This window comes from Schistocerca serialis, chromosome 3 (genome assembly GCF_023864345.2).
Source record: "Schistocerca serialis cubense isolate TAMUIC-IGC-003099 chromosome 3, iqSchSeri2.2, whole genome shotgun sequence".
NCBI classification, from domain to species: Eukaryota; Metazoa; Arthropoda; class Insecta; order Orthoptera; family Acrididae; genus Schistocerca; species Schistocerca serialis.
Window position 1 is genome coordinate 919,111,071 of NC_064640.1, and position 12,782 is coordinate 919,123,852.

Sequence of the window (12,782 nt, forward strand, 5' to 3'; positions counted from 1 at the left end):
CTCGCAAATTATACCACCCACATACATAGTTCGCCTCGCCACCCAAATGACCGTATGCTTTTCCCCAACACAGCTGTCCATCTCCCGCAACGGCGGCCTAGAACTGGGCTTCTCTTCGTTGTCCGTATCCTCCCCCCTTACCACCTTTCCTGCAGGCCCACTTGTGTACCCCTCTATGGTCCATGCCTCGGCCACGGCTATGGCTGGACCTATTGCAAGGCCCCAGAAGCTCAGTTCCACCTGAGGCCCTCTGGTGGCATTTTACCTGTCTTCTTGGCCAGTTTGAGGGCTCAGAAATAATCTACACCGATGGATCACTGGTTGACGGTCTTGTTGGCTACGCTTAGGCCCACATTGACCATAATGAACAACGCTCCTTGCTGGATGGCTGCAGAATTTTCACTGCAGAATTGCTTGCCATCTATTGCGCTCTCTATCACATCCGCTCCTGCTCTGGTGAGTCCTTCATAATTTGTAGTGACTCCTTAAGCAACTACAAGCTCTCGACCAGTGCTTCCCTAGACATCCTTTGGTACTGTTAATCCAGGAGTCTATTTATGCCCTCTGCACCAGTGGACGCTGAGTGACCTTCATTTGGACACCAGGCCATGTCAGGATACCGGGCAATGAACTTGCTGACTGCCTGGCCAAACAGGCCACCAATCTGGGATACTGAATGGCACGCTCTGAGTACACGTAATAGCTGCTCTGTGGCGAACTTTCAGCCTTCCCGGCACCCTACCTTTGGTGTTGGGTGACAACGCCTCAATGGTAGATTTAGTTTTACATTTTGTTCGTGAAGGAGGTTTTTATTGTGCCATCTAAGAGTGGGCATTTGGCCTTCTCTCTGGGGCCTCCACCCTCCCTCAATTTTAAGTCTTTGACACATTTTCTTTGCATTTGTTTGTCTTGGTGTTTCTCTTTTCCATTCATGTGTCCCTTTGGGGTGAACATTTTAATGCGTTGCAGAGTGGCAGGCTCATCCTCTTTTATTCTTGTGATCAGCCAGCCCAGACCATCTGCTCTATGGTTTTAATACAATCTTATACTTTTCCTTATGGTGTATGTTTTCCCCGTTTTTTGCTTGTACCATTCGTTTTCTTTGTAGGTGTGGTTCCGCATTCATTTTCCCCCTTTTCATTTCCCAAACGTACTTTGGGAGTTGTTTTAGCCTGAGCCTTGTTTGCGTCTGGAACAAAGGACTGACGGCCCTGTAGTTCGGTCCCTTTATCCCTCAAACCAACCAACCAGACTATGTACATATATCGTACATCAACCATGAAACTGCAAAGGGGATCCGCTGGTAACTCGTACCTGTAAATTGTAAGTAACAAGGAAAACATTGCACGGAAAAGCATTTTTAACTTTAATTCAGAGTAGTATACACTGATAAGTAAAAACATTATGACCACCGCCCAGCGCGTTGTGGGCACCTGACGCGGTAACAAAAGTATGTAAGCGGAGCAGAAACGGCCGGGGATCACCCTAGCGAAGATATGGGCTGCAGATGGAGAAATCCATTGAGATAAAAGACCCTGAGAAAGGTCAGCTTATTATTTTATTACACAGAGACTGTGAACGAGTATCTCGAAAACGGCGAAGCTGGTCGAATGTTCATGTGCTACTGTCGAGAGCATCTATGGAAACAGGGAGAAGGGCAGTGAAACTACCAGTAGTCCCTAAATGGTTGGACGTCTACGACTCTTCACATAACGTGGGGTTCTGAGGCTTGTCTGCCCTATAAAGTAGGATAGATGGTGATCTGTGACATCTCTGCCGAAAGAGCACAATGCTGGTGCACACACAGGTGTTTTGGAGCACACTGTTCATTGTACATAGTTGAACATGGAGCTCCGCAGCAGACCACCCTTACGTGTTCACAATATGACACAATGACATCGTCAGTTACGATAGCAGTGGGCACGGGACCATCGGGATTCGACCGTCGATCAATGGAAACTTGTCTGCTCTTCGGGTGAATCACACTTTTGCTACACTAGGTCGCCATAATCGAGGAAAACGGCGGCTCGAAACATGCAGCGGACCATGGACGCTGGCTGGTATTACGGTATTATGCTATGCGAGGCATTTCCTGTACTTGCATGGCACCCGTGGCAGTAATCGAAGACACGTTGACAGCTGCGAACCACCTGCATCTCTTTATGACTGATGTCTTCCCCGACGGCGATGTCATCTTTCAGCGGTATAGTTGTCCGTGTCTCGAAGCCAGAACCGTGCTACAGTGATTTTACGAGCGTTATAATGAACTCATGCTGACGTCTCAGCAACCAAACTCGCCAGATGTAAGTCCTATGAAACCCATCTGGGTCGCTATCGGGCGCCATCACCGCATACGCAAATCAGCGGTGCGTTATTTACGCGAATTACATGACCTGTAGCCGGCCGCTGTGGCCGAGCGGTTCTAGGCGCTTCAGTCTGGAACCGCGCGACCGCTACGGACGCAGGTTCGAATCCTGGCTTGAGCATGGATGTGTGTGATGTCCTTAGGTTAGTTAGGTTTAAGTAGTTCTAAGTTCTAGGGTACTGGTGACCTCAGATGTTAAATCCCATAGTGCTCATAGGCATTTGAACCATTTTTACATGACCTGTACGCAGATATCTGATGTCACTTACCTCGACAAACCTAGGAACAAACTGTCGGAACACTGATACGCAGGATGAGTGATGTATTCGTTCAAAGACGAACAAACAAGCTATTAAGCAGGTGGTCATAAGATTTTGGCTCATAAGTGTATAAGCTGTAGGTAGTAAGGTGCAATAGAGCAGTAGACATAATATTCGCGCATCTATATAGGCGTGGGTAAACGGAGAATTCCTTGATGGCCATTCCAGGTTGTCGCTCCATACACGTTTCGGATGAAACATAGAAACAGGAGAACAATGTAATAGTTTGGAAGCAGCTTGCAAGAATAGCGCGTAAGGCGCGTGAAGGCGCCTCTAGCTGGAGGCAACACCCGTGCTGGTATCAAGACATGTTAGCTCACATAATTTGCCAGGCAATTTTTGTAATACATCACAATAGGTGTGTCTCGATTGCTGAATAATAAAGTGACACACACCGTGGATACAGGGGTCACGGGCTCAATCCCCGGTCAGTTCTACAATTTTTATGTCACTCATCAGTTCTTTCGTCCGCAGCTCGTAGTCTAGGGGTCAGCGTCGCTGACACTAGATCGCGGAGTCCCCAGTTCTATTCCCGGGCGCGTCGCCTATTGCCCTCGCTCGGGGACTGGGTGTTTACGCTGTCCAAATCATTTCAAAAATGGTTCAAATGGCTCTGAGCTCTATGGGACTTAACATCTGAGGTCATCAGTCCCCTAGAACTTAGAACTACTTAAACCTAACTAACCTAAGGACATCACACACATTCATGCCCGAGGCAGGATTCGAACCTGCGACCGTAGCGGTCGCGCGGTTCCAGGCTGAAGCGCCTAGAACAGCTCGGTTACAATGGCCGGCAAATCATTTCAACCCGCGTTCATCGATGCGCAGTTCGTCGAAGTAGCATCAAATAAAAAGACCTGCAGCAGGCGGCCGGATGACTTCTTTCACCTCCGGCAGTGTTTATTAATGTGAAAAATGATGAGCTGTCACGTGTACTGTAGGTCTTCACACAACTGGCTTGATAAGTCAGTTCTAAGATCGGGGGAAGGCAAGAGCATAGCTCTTCCAATAGATAAATGCTTAGAAAAGCACTGTACGGTTCAAACCAATCTTCTGGTTGACGACAGCTCAGTTTTTTGCGACGATTGAACAGGGTGAACATTAATAAAACCAACAAACTGTAGAGACAGATTCCCAACTGGAAATGGAGGAAAAAAGGTCCCATGAACATATGTATTGGAAATGTAAAATGTGCATGCAATGACAACAAGTCGTTCCGGAACAGAGTACAGAGATGCATCGCATCCACGTCGCAATAGACGTTCAAAGTGGCCTCCATGGGACTGCAGGTAATAGGGATGGTAGCAGTCGTGCCGGCCGCTGTGGCAAAGCGGTTCTAGGCGCTACAGTCTGGAACCGCGCGACCGCTACGGTCGCTGGTTCGAATCCTGCCTCGGGCATGGATGTGTGTGCTGTCCTTAGGTTAGTTATGTTTAAGTGGTTCTAAGTTCTAGGGGAGTGATGACCTCAGATGTTAAGTCCCATAGCGCTCAGAGCCATTTAGTAGCGGTCGTCATGCAGGATACACATAATCGTACTCCGGCTTACACCATGTTGAGGGGCCACTTGCCTGGAGCTTATATTAGGGTTCATCTCAAAATCCTGTAGAACCGGGTCCTCCAAATCTGGTGTACACCACTCCAACGTTTCCCTACACGTTCGCCTGTCTGAAAGGACCCATGATCCCATAAACGCTCAAAAGTGGCTTGAAACGTTATGTGATGTGGTTGGTGTCTGTGAGGTTACTTGTTTTGATACAGCAGTGCTTTCTCTCGGCCGTTTCCATCTGCTTTGCCGTACACCAATATCATCCCTACTTATTCTCGACATGAATATCGGACCATTCTGCTGCTTACAGTACGCTGTGTCAATCACACACCATGCAACACACAAGGAACACACGGAAAGTGATCAGACCAGCTGTGAATCGTCAGTGACGTTTAAAGTGACAACGGTATATTTCCGGATACATGTTCATAGGATTTTTTTTCGTCCATTTTCACTCAGGAATCCGTCCCTGCAGTTTGTCGGTTTTATTAATGTTCACTCCGTGTAACAAGGAGATATATCGTATATAATAACAGGTAATCCGTCTGGGAACCAGAAGCACGTGTTACAGAGCACAAGAATATGAAACAATGCACTGGCAAAACGAACATACTGTGGGCTGATACCCACATTCAGATTATAATTTGCATTTGTAAGAAAGTCAGTTTTTTTAGTTAGAATTTATGTTATTATCTAATTAAGATAATATTTATTCTCCTTCTGTCATTTATATGATTTTAGTTGTAGTTGTACAGATTGCTTTTGCTGTAGTGGCAAAAGATAGATGTGATAGCAAATGAATAAACAAACACTAGCTGTATGTATGCTGTACCATAAGAACCGAAGCAATACGTACAGGCTATACTTTTTAAGTGGCTCTGAGCATTATCGGACTTAACATCTGAGGTCAACAGTCATCTAGAACTTATAACTACTTAAACCTAACTAACCTAAGGACATCACACACATCCATGCCCGAGGCAGGATTCGAACCTGCGACCGTAACAGTCGCGTAGTTTCGGACTGAAGCGCCTAGAACCGCTCGGCCACCGCGACCGGCTATACTTTTTACTTTCGGCATGTCTTTCTGATCCTCGGCAAGTCCTTCTGCTTGCACCACGACATATTTCTCAAGTACTTACAAAAACACTTGGTCCAAAACGTCGTTGTTTATACACTCCTGGAAATGGAAAAAAGAACACATTGACACCGGTGTGTCAGACCCACCATACTTGCTCCGGACACTGCGAGAGGGCTGTACAAGCAATGATCACACGCACGGCACAGCGGACACACCAGGAACCGCGGTGTTGGCCGTCGAATGGCGCTAGCTGCGCAGCATTTGTGCACCGCCGCCGTCAGTGTCAGCCAGTTTGCCGTGGCATACGGAGCTCCATCGCAGTCTTTAACACTGGTAGCATGCCGCGACAGCGTGGACGTGAACCGTATGTGCAGTTGACGGACTTTGAGCGAGGGCGTATAGTGGGCATGCGGGAGGCCGGGTGGACGTACCGCCGAATTGCTCAACACGTGGGGCGTGAGGTCTCCACAGTACATCGATGTTGTCGCCAGTGGTCGGCGGAAGGTGCACGTGCCCGTCGACCTGGGACCGGACCGCAGCGACGCACGGATGTACGCCAAGACCGTAGGATCCTACGCAGTGCCGTAGGGGACCGCACCGCCACTTCCCAGCAAATTAGGGACACTGTTGCTCCTGGGGTATCGGCGAGGACCATACGCAACCGTCTCCATGAAGCTGGGCTACGGTCCCGCACACCGTTAGGCCGTCTTCCGCTCACGCCCCAACATCGTGCAGCCCGCCTCTAGTGGTGTCGCGGCAGGCGTGAATGGAGGGACGAATGGAGACGTGTCGTCTTCAGCGATGAGAGTCGCTTCTGCCTTGGTGCCAATGATGGTCGTATGCGTGTTTGGCGCCGTGCAGGTGAGCGCCACAATCAGGACTGCATACGACCGAGGCACACAGGGCCAACACCCGGCATCATGGTGTGGGGAGCGATCTCCTACACTGGCCGTACACCACTGGTGACCGTCGAGGGGACACTGAATAGTGCACGGTACATCTAAACCGTCATCGAACCCATCGTTCTACCATTCCTAGACCGGCAAGGGAACTTGCTGTTCCAACAGGACAATGCACGTCCGCATGTATCCCGTGCCACCCAACGTGCTCTAGAAGGTGTAAGTCAACTACCCTGGCCAGCAAGATCTCCGGATCTGTCCCCCATTGAGCATGTTTGGGACTGGATGAAGCGTCGTCTCACGCGGTCTGCACGTCCAGCACGAACGCTGGTCCAACTGAGGCGCCAGGTGGAAATGGCATGGCAAGCCGTTCCACAGGACTACATCCAGCATCTCTACGATCGTCTCCATGGGAGAATAGCAGCCTGCATTGCTGCGAAAGGCGGATATACACTGTACTAGTGCCGACATTGTGCATGCTCTGTTGCCTGTGTCTATGTGCCTGTGGGTCTGTCAGTGTGATCATGTGATGTACCTGACCCCAGGAATGTGTCTATAAAGTTTCCCCTTCCTGGGACAATGAATTCACGGTGTTCTTATTTCAATTTCCAGGAGTGTATATTCCACGTATATTATGTGATGTTACCAAACTGATTCATTAAGACCTTTACCTAAAAACTACGTTGCAGTTGTCTTACCAATTCTGTGGCTTTTTACAGGATACAACAAGGAGCTAGATACAAGCTTTGAATAATCGTTTGGCACGATGAATACCATGTCATAGCCATGCATTAACCTATCTCGCACTCTTAAGTTCACTAGCTAGTCATGGTGGGAACATATACGCGACAGTAACAACATGTTTCTGAATTCAACGAATTGGAAAAGAAAACTATCGATTAGGTGAGTATCGGGGAAGGATTGTATAACTCATCGTATACACATCTACAAAAGTTTGAAGTCACTACTTTATTTCGACATTCATGGCACATAAAACAAAAATTGGAACTTAGGCATGCGTGTATAATCATTTGCGATGTTTTCATATGACCAGATATTAATAAAAGAGCTGTATAACGACAAAATCGTTTGTTTCCCATGAGGGCTTTCTCACAGTGCTCCTGAGTAGTGTCAGTACGTGGTGGAACGTTCCGCAGCTCGAATGCAGGTTTCGTTCCGTAGAGGCATACCATCGATGAGATCGTCAAGTCAGCCCTGATGCAAACTACCCCACTCTTCAATGGCGATTCCGCGCAAGTCCCTCAGAGTACGTGGTAGTTGTAGATGTCCAAAAACAGAACGCTTCAATCGATCCGACACACGTCCGATTGGTTTCATGTCCGGGGAACAGACAGGGCACTACATTCTGGTAATTCTAGCGTGCTGAATCACTGTGTTCACGAAAATAGCACGATGGGTAGCTGAGTTATCATCCATCAATATGAAATTGCTACCAATATGTTGGCGATAAGGTCCCCCTATTGGTTGCAGACACTCGTCCCTGTACCATACAGCTGAGAGACTGCCCACAACAAACATGAGTGGGTTACGGTGGCCCCACATAATGCCATCCTAGAACATCACTCCACCATCGCCTTGTTGTACATGTGGGACACAGTTCCAAAATGGCTCTGGCACTATGCGACTTAACTTCTGAGGTCATCAGTCGCCTAGAACTTAGAACTAATTAAACCTAACTAACCTAAGAACATCACACACGTCCATGCCCGAGGCAGGATTCGAACCTGCGACCGTAGCGGTCGCTCGGCTCCAGGCTGTAGCGCCTTGAACCGCACGGCCACTACGGCCGGCTGGGACACAGTGTTGAAGGCGATCGACATCACCGAGTTGTCTCCAAAAACGTTGTCTGCGGTTATCAGGGTGCCAAAAAATCTGAATATCGTCAGTAAACACTACCTGGCGCTAATCCCTGGGCGTGCGTTACACGCAGTTTCCTACTCACCTATAACATAGTCCATGATGTTGTGCTGTACGAAGTGGTGTTCGCTATGGTTCTCGGAAATGGAGATTCGCATCGTGCTATCGTCTTCTAACAGTTTGATGCGATAGATGACATCGTGTAGCATCTTCTAAACCCGAATTCAGTTCTGGAGCACTCAGCCCACGGTTGTTTGGCTCATAAGTCGTAGATATCGATCATTCTGTGCACATGTCGAGTGTTCATGTCTTATGCCGTCCTCACCACTATTTGTCAATTGAACCGCACCACATCATTTTGACGCAAGAGCAACTTCGCTCGTCGACAAGCTTTCTACGGGTACCGTGATTATGCGGACGCAATAACTGACCTTCGCGGCATGATGGATGTTCACTGTTTCACAGATCTTTCTAATGCGTTTCTATTTTTGCTTCACTTTCAGCTGAAATGCTGCAATCCATTCAATTTCGGCGCTCGACTCTTAAGTAGTGCTCTTCGTAATTGTATGTACGTTTACGAACAGCGTCAGAGATGACGTTGCAATCGGTACAGAATCAGTCACAATAGTAACACACCTGCAAAACATACGGAGTTGATGCGAAAGTTTTGTTGATGTGTATATTAGGGATACCGAATCAGTACTTCGACTCGCGTTGAGTACTCGTTATTTATTAGCGAAAACATACGACTAGGAAAAGCTTTACTATTTAGAATCGAGGGAAGGGCGAAAGAGCAGGATGGAGTGAAGCGGCTGTCGCAAGTTTTCTTTCGGCGGCAGCCGCGTCTGCGGTTAACGGCGGCGCGAACAGATGACGCGCAGCTGGCGGACCCTCGCTCTGCACAAATGGCTTGCATTCCTGCGCCCCCGACTTTACCCGGGGAATGGAGAACTTCGCTAAAAATAGCTCTAGCATCCATACTGCCACATTCTTGTCTTTATACAGTGAGGATCACCGACATGTCAGATCGAGGAGATTTTCTTCGTCATCTGTCCTCATAAGGTGAACAGGCCTAATACAGAGTCGTGAGTTGCCGTTTAAATACAAACTGCTCTATTTACGAAACTGAAGGAAGGAAGATTAGGATTTAACATCCCGTCGACGGCGAGGTCATTAGCGACGGAGTTTAAGCTCGGACTGGAGAAGGATAGGGAAGGGAATGGGCCGTATTCTTTTGAAAGTAACTATCCCGACACTTGCCTTACGTGATTTAGGGACACCACGGAAATACAATCCCGGATGACCGAACAGGGATATGAACAACTCTTCTCTCGATGCCTCATTCACTAGCCAGTAGATGTGACAGAAGAATAGGATATCACATTTACGAAGAATGATATAGGGCGTTACGAATGTTAAACTTGAGTTTCTCCCGGTCTACGAAATATCTAGGCAACCTACGGGAATGCAGCCTGGTGATGTCTTCATCAATCGCTGATATTTCGACAGATGAACATCCTGTCACCTTCAGAGCGCAAATTCAACGAGGGAGAGCCTTGCAAGGAAATTTAACCCTTCGGCAGGCGTGGTATCCGGCTGCAAAAAAATGGTTCAAATGGCTCTGAGCACTGTGCGACTTAACCTCTGAGGTCATCAGTCGCCTAGAACTTAGAACTAATTAAACCTAACTAACCTAAGGACATCACACACATCCATGCTCGAGGCGGGATTCGAACCTGCGACCGTAGCTGTCCCGCGGTTCCGGACCGAGCGCCTAGAACCGCTAGAACACCGCGGCAGGCTATCCGGCTGCATTCCCGCAAGTTATTGGAGCATTAGTAATGTGCAACACTAAGGACTGTTACGTATCAGGAAGGCTATTTCCACTGATTATGCGTAGCATTACACTGACAACTGACCGATGTCAATCAGACCAAGTCTTAGGGCTCGCACGTAAGAAACGTGCAATATGCCCTTCTCTTCTTTGTAGAAGCTAAGCGCAGGGGTGCTCCGTTCTCGATCTCATTCTGACGCACGTTTACTAGCGGAATTAGAGATAAAAGGGAAAAAGATTTTACACCTTACGTGTGGTTCAAATTATAAAAGTAGGAGTGTTGGAACTTTAATAGTGGCAACTATTTATTTACAGCTCGTACAAAACAGATACGTGTTTCAAAGTTTTACTGACCTTCCGAGTAGTCACCAGCATTGTGTGTAACCTGTTGCCAGCGATTTGGAAGTCGTAGGATACTCTTAGCAGCGCCAGTTGTGTTGACAGTTCGAGCGGTGCGGTCGATTGCCCGGCAAATTTGTAGAAGTACTGAAGCGAATGCCGTGAAGTGTTTCCTTCAGTTTAGAAATCGAGTTGAACTTACGAGGGCTTAAGTCAAGGGAGTGTAGTAGGTGGTATAGCACTTAGCAGCGCCATCAGCCAAACAAATCAGTATCAGCTTGCACTGTACGTGCTTGAGCATTGTCCTGCAAAATGATGCTCAGGTCCTGCAGAAAGTGTCATCACTTCTGTCTCTAAGCTGGTCGTAGGTTGTGTTCCAAAAATGAACAGCATAGAGACAGAATTTGAAGAGGAAATGCATTTGAAAGTAATTCTGGAAATTAGAAGTACTGAGAGAGTCGTGCCAAGATCAACTATCATCAACGCCTTAACGAATTCGTATACAATTATGCCAACAGTTAATCTGGATGGCAAATTGGCAGGAAAGCTATTTATTGTGCTGCGAGAAATTGGAGGTGCTCTTATCTCTCACGATTCTTTCTCGTGTGCGTGATCTTGAAAGAGCAGTAGGGACTATTTATGGCACAGCAGGTAAGGGTGGCAAAATGGGCGTAAGAGAACTACAACTATGGTACCGTCACCGCTTTTGGCCAATAGCTGGTGAAAATACCTCGCTTTTGCTTGATATCTGGTCTGCATATAAATATCATACGCCTTTAGAGCAAACTATCCTTCCTGAAAAGTACATGACGTTGCAGTTCATACTGCTTGGAGCCATTGGACAAATTAAGCCTATGGATGTTTCTTTTTCAGTGCCTATACTACATATTACAGCACTACATGCTGCTACGCCTTAAAGTACAGCCAGTTTCACGATAAGCTGCACGACAGACTGTTTCGCTTTCGGTCCATGCCATACATTCCATCAGTTCTCATCACCCCGTTACACCAGTATGATTCTATATGCATTCTTTAAGAGTTAGGTACCTAGCTGAACGTCCTGTGGGGTTGATAATTCCCGAAAAGTCCGCTTTCGATCTTATGCGAACTTTTGTAATCACTGTGGCGCCCCATTTTTCATTCAGTGTTCATGGTTTAAGTTAATGATTTGTTTCGAACATTTCTTGAATGTCGACGATGAACATTTTCTGAAGTGTAATACAAACATGCCGTAGAAGGCTGATCCCTACACTTCGCGGACATTCATTTTCTTTCGCCATCCTGATGCACATAGTGAATCATTAGCAGTTAATATTTTTCATACCATTATTGTTAACACAGCACTTTCAAATGAGTCTTACGAAAGATTTAACCTCCAACTTCGCATCAAGGGGTTCCTCGTTAGATTGTCTGCAGGTGATGCTGTCGATCATAGTTTATTTATTAAAGTCATCATCAGATCAAGATATGTGATTGGTGTGAAAAGTGGGAATTGGCTTTACACAATACACTACTGGCCATTAAAATTGCTACACCAAGAAGAAATGCAGATGATAAACGGGTATTCATTGGACAAATGACATGTGATTACATTTTCACGCAATTTGGGTGCGTAGATCCTGAGAAATCAGTACCCAGAACAACCACGTATGGCCGTAATAACGACCTTGATACGCCTGGGCATTGAGTCAAACAGAGCTTGGATGGCGTGTACAGGTACAGCTGCCCATGCAGCTTCAACACGATACCAGAGTTCATCAAGAGTAGTGACTGACGTATTGTGACGAGCCAGTTGCTCGGCCACCATTCACCAGACGTTTTCAATTGGTGAGAGATTTGGAGAATGTGCTGGCCAGGGCAGCAGTCGAACATTTTCTGTATCCAGAAATGCCCGTACAGGACCTGCAACATTTGGTCGTGCATTATCCTGCTGAAATGTAGGGTTTCGCAGGATCGAATGAAGGATAGAGCCACGGGTCGTAACACATCTGAAATGTAACGTCCACTGTTCAAAGTGCCGTCAATGCGAACAAGAGGTGACCGAGACGTGTAACCAATGGCACCCCATACCATCACGCCTGGTCATACGCCAGTATGGCGATGACGAATACACGCTTCCATTGTGCGTTTTCTGCGATGTCGCCAAACACGGACGCGACCATCATGATGCGACAGAACTTAGATTCATCCGAAGAAATGACGTTTCGCCATTCGTGCACCCAGGTTCGTCGTTGGGTACACCATCGCAGGCGCTCCTGTCTGTGATGCAGCGTCAAGGGTAACCGCAGCCATGGTCTCCGAGTTGATAGTCCATGCGCTGCAAACGCCGTCGAACTGTTCGTGCAGATGATTGTTGTCTTGCAAATGTCCCCATCTGTTGACTAAGGGATCGAGACGTGGCTGCACGATCCGTTACAGCAATGCGGATAAGATGCCTGTCATCTCGACTGCTAGTGATACGAGGTCGTTGGGATCCAGCACGACGTTCCGTACTACCCTCCTGAACCGACCGATTCCA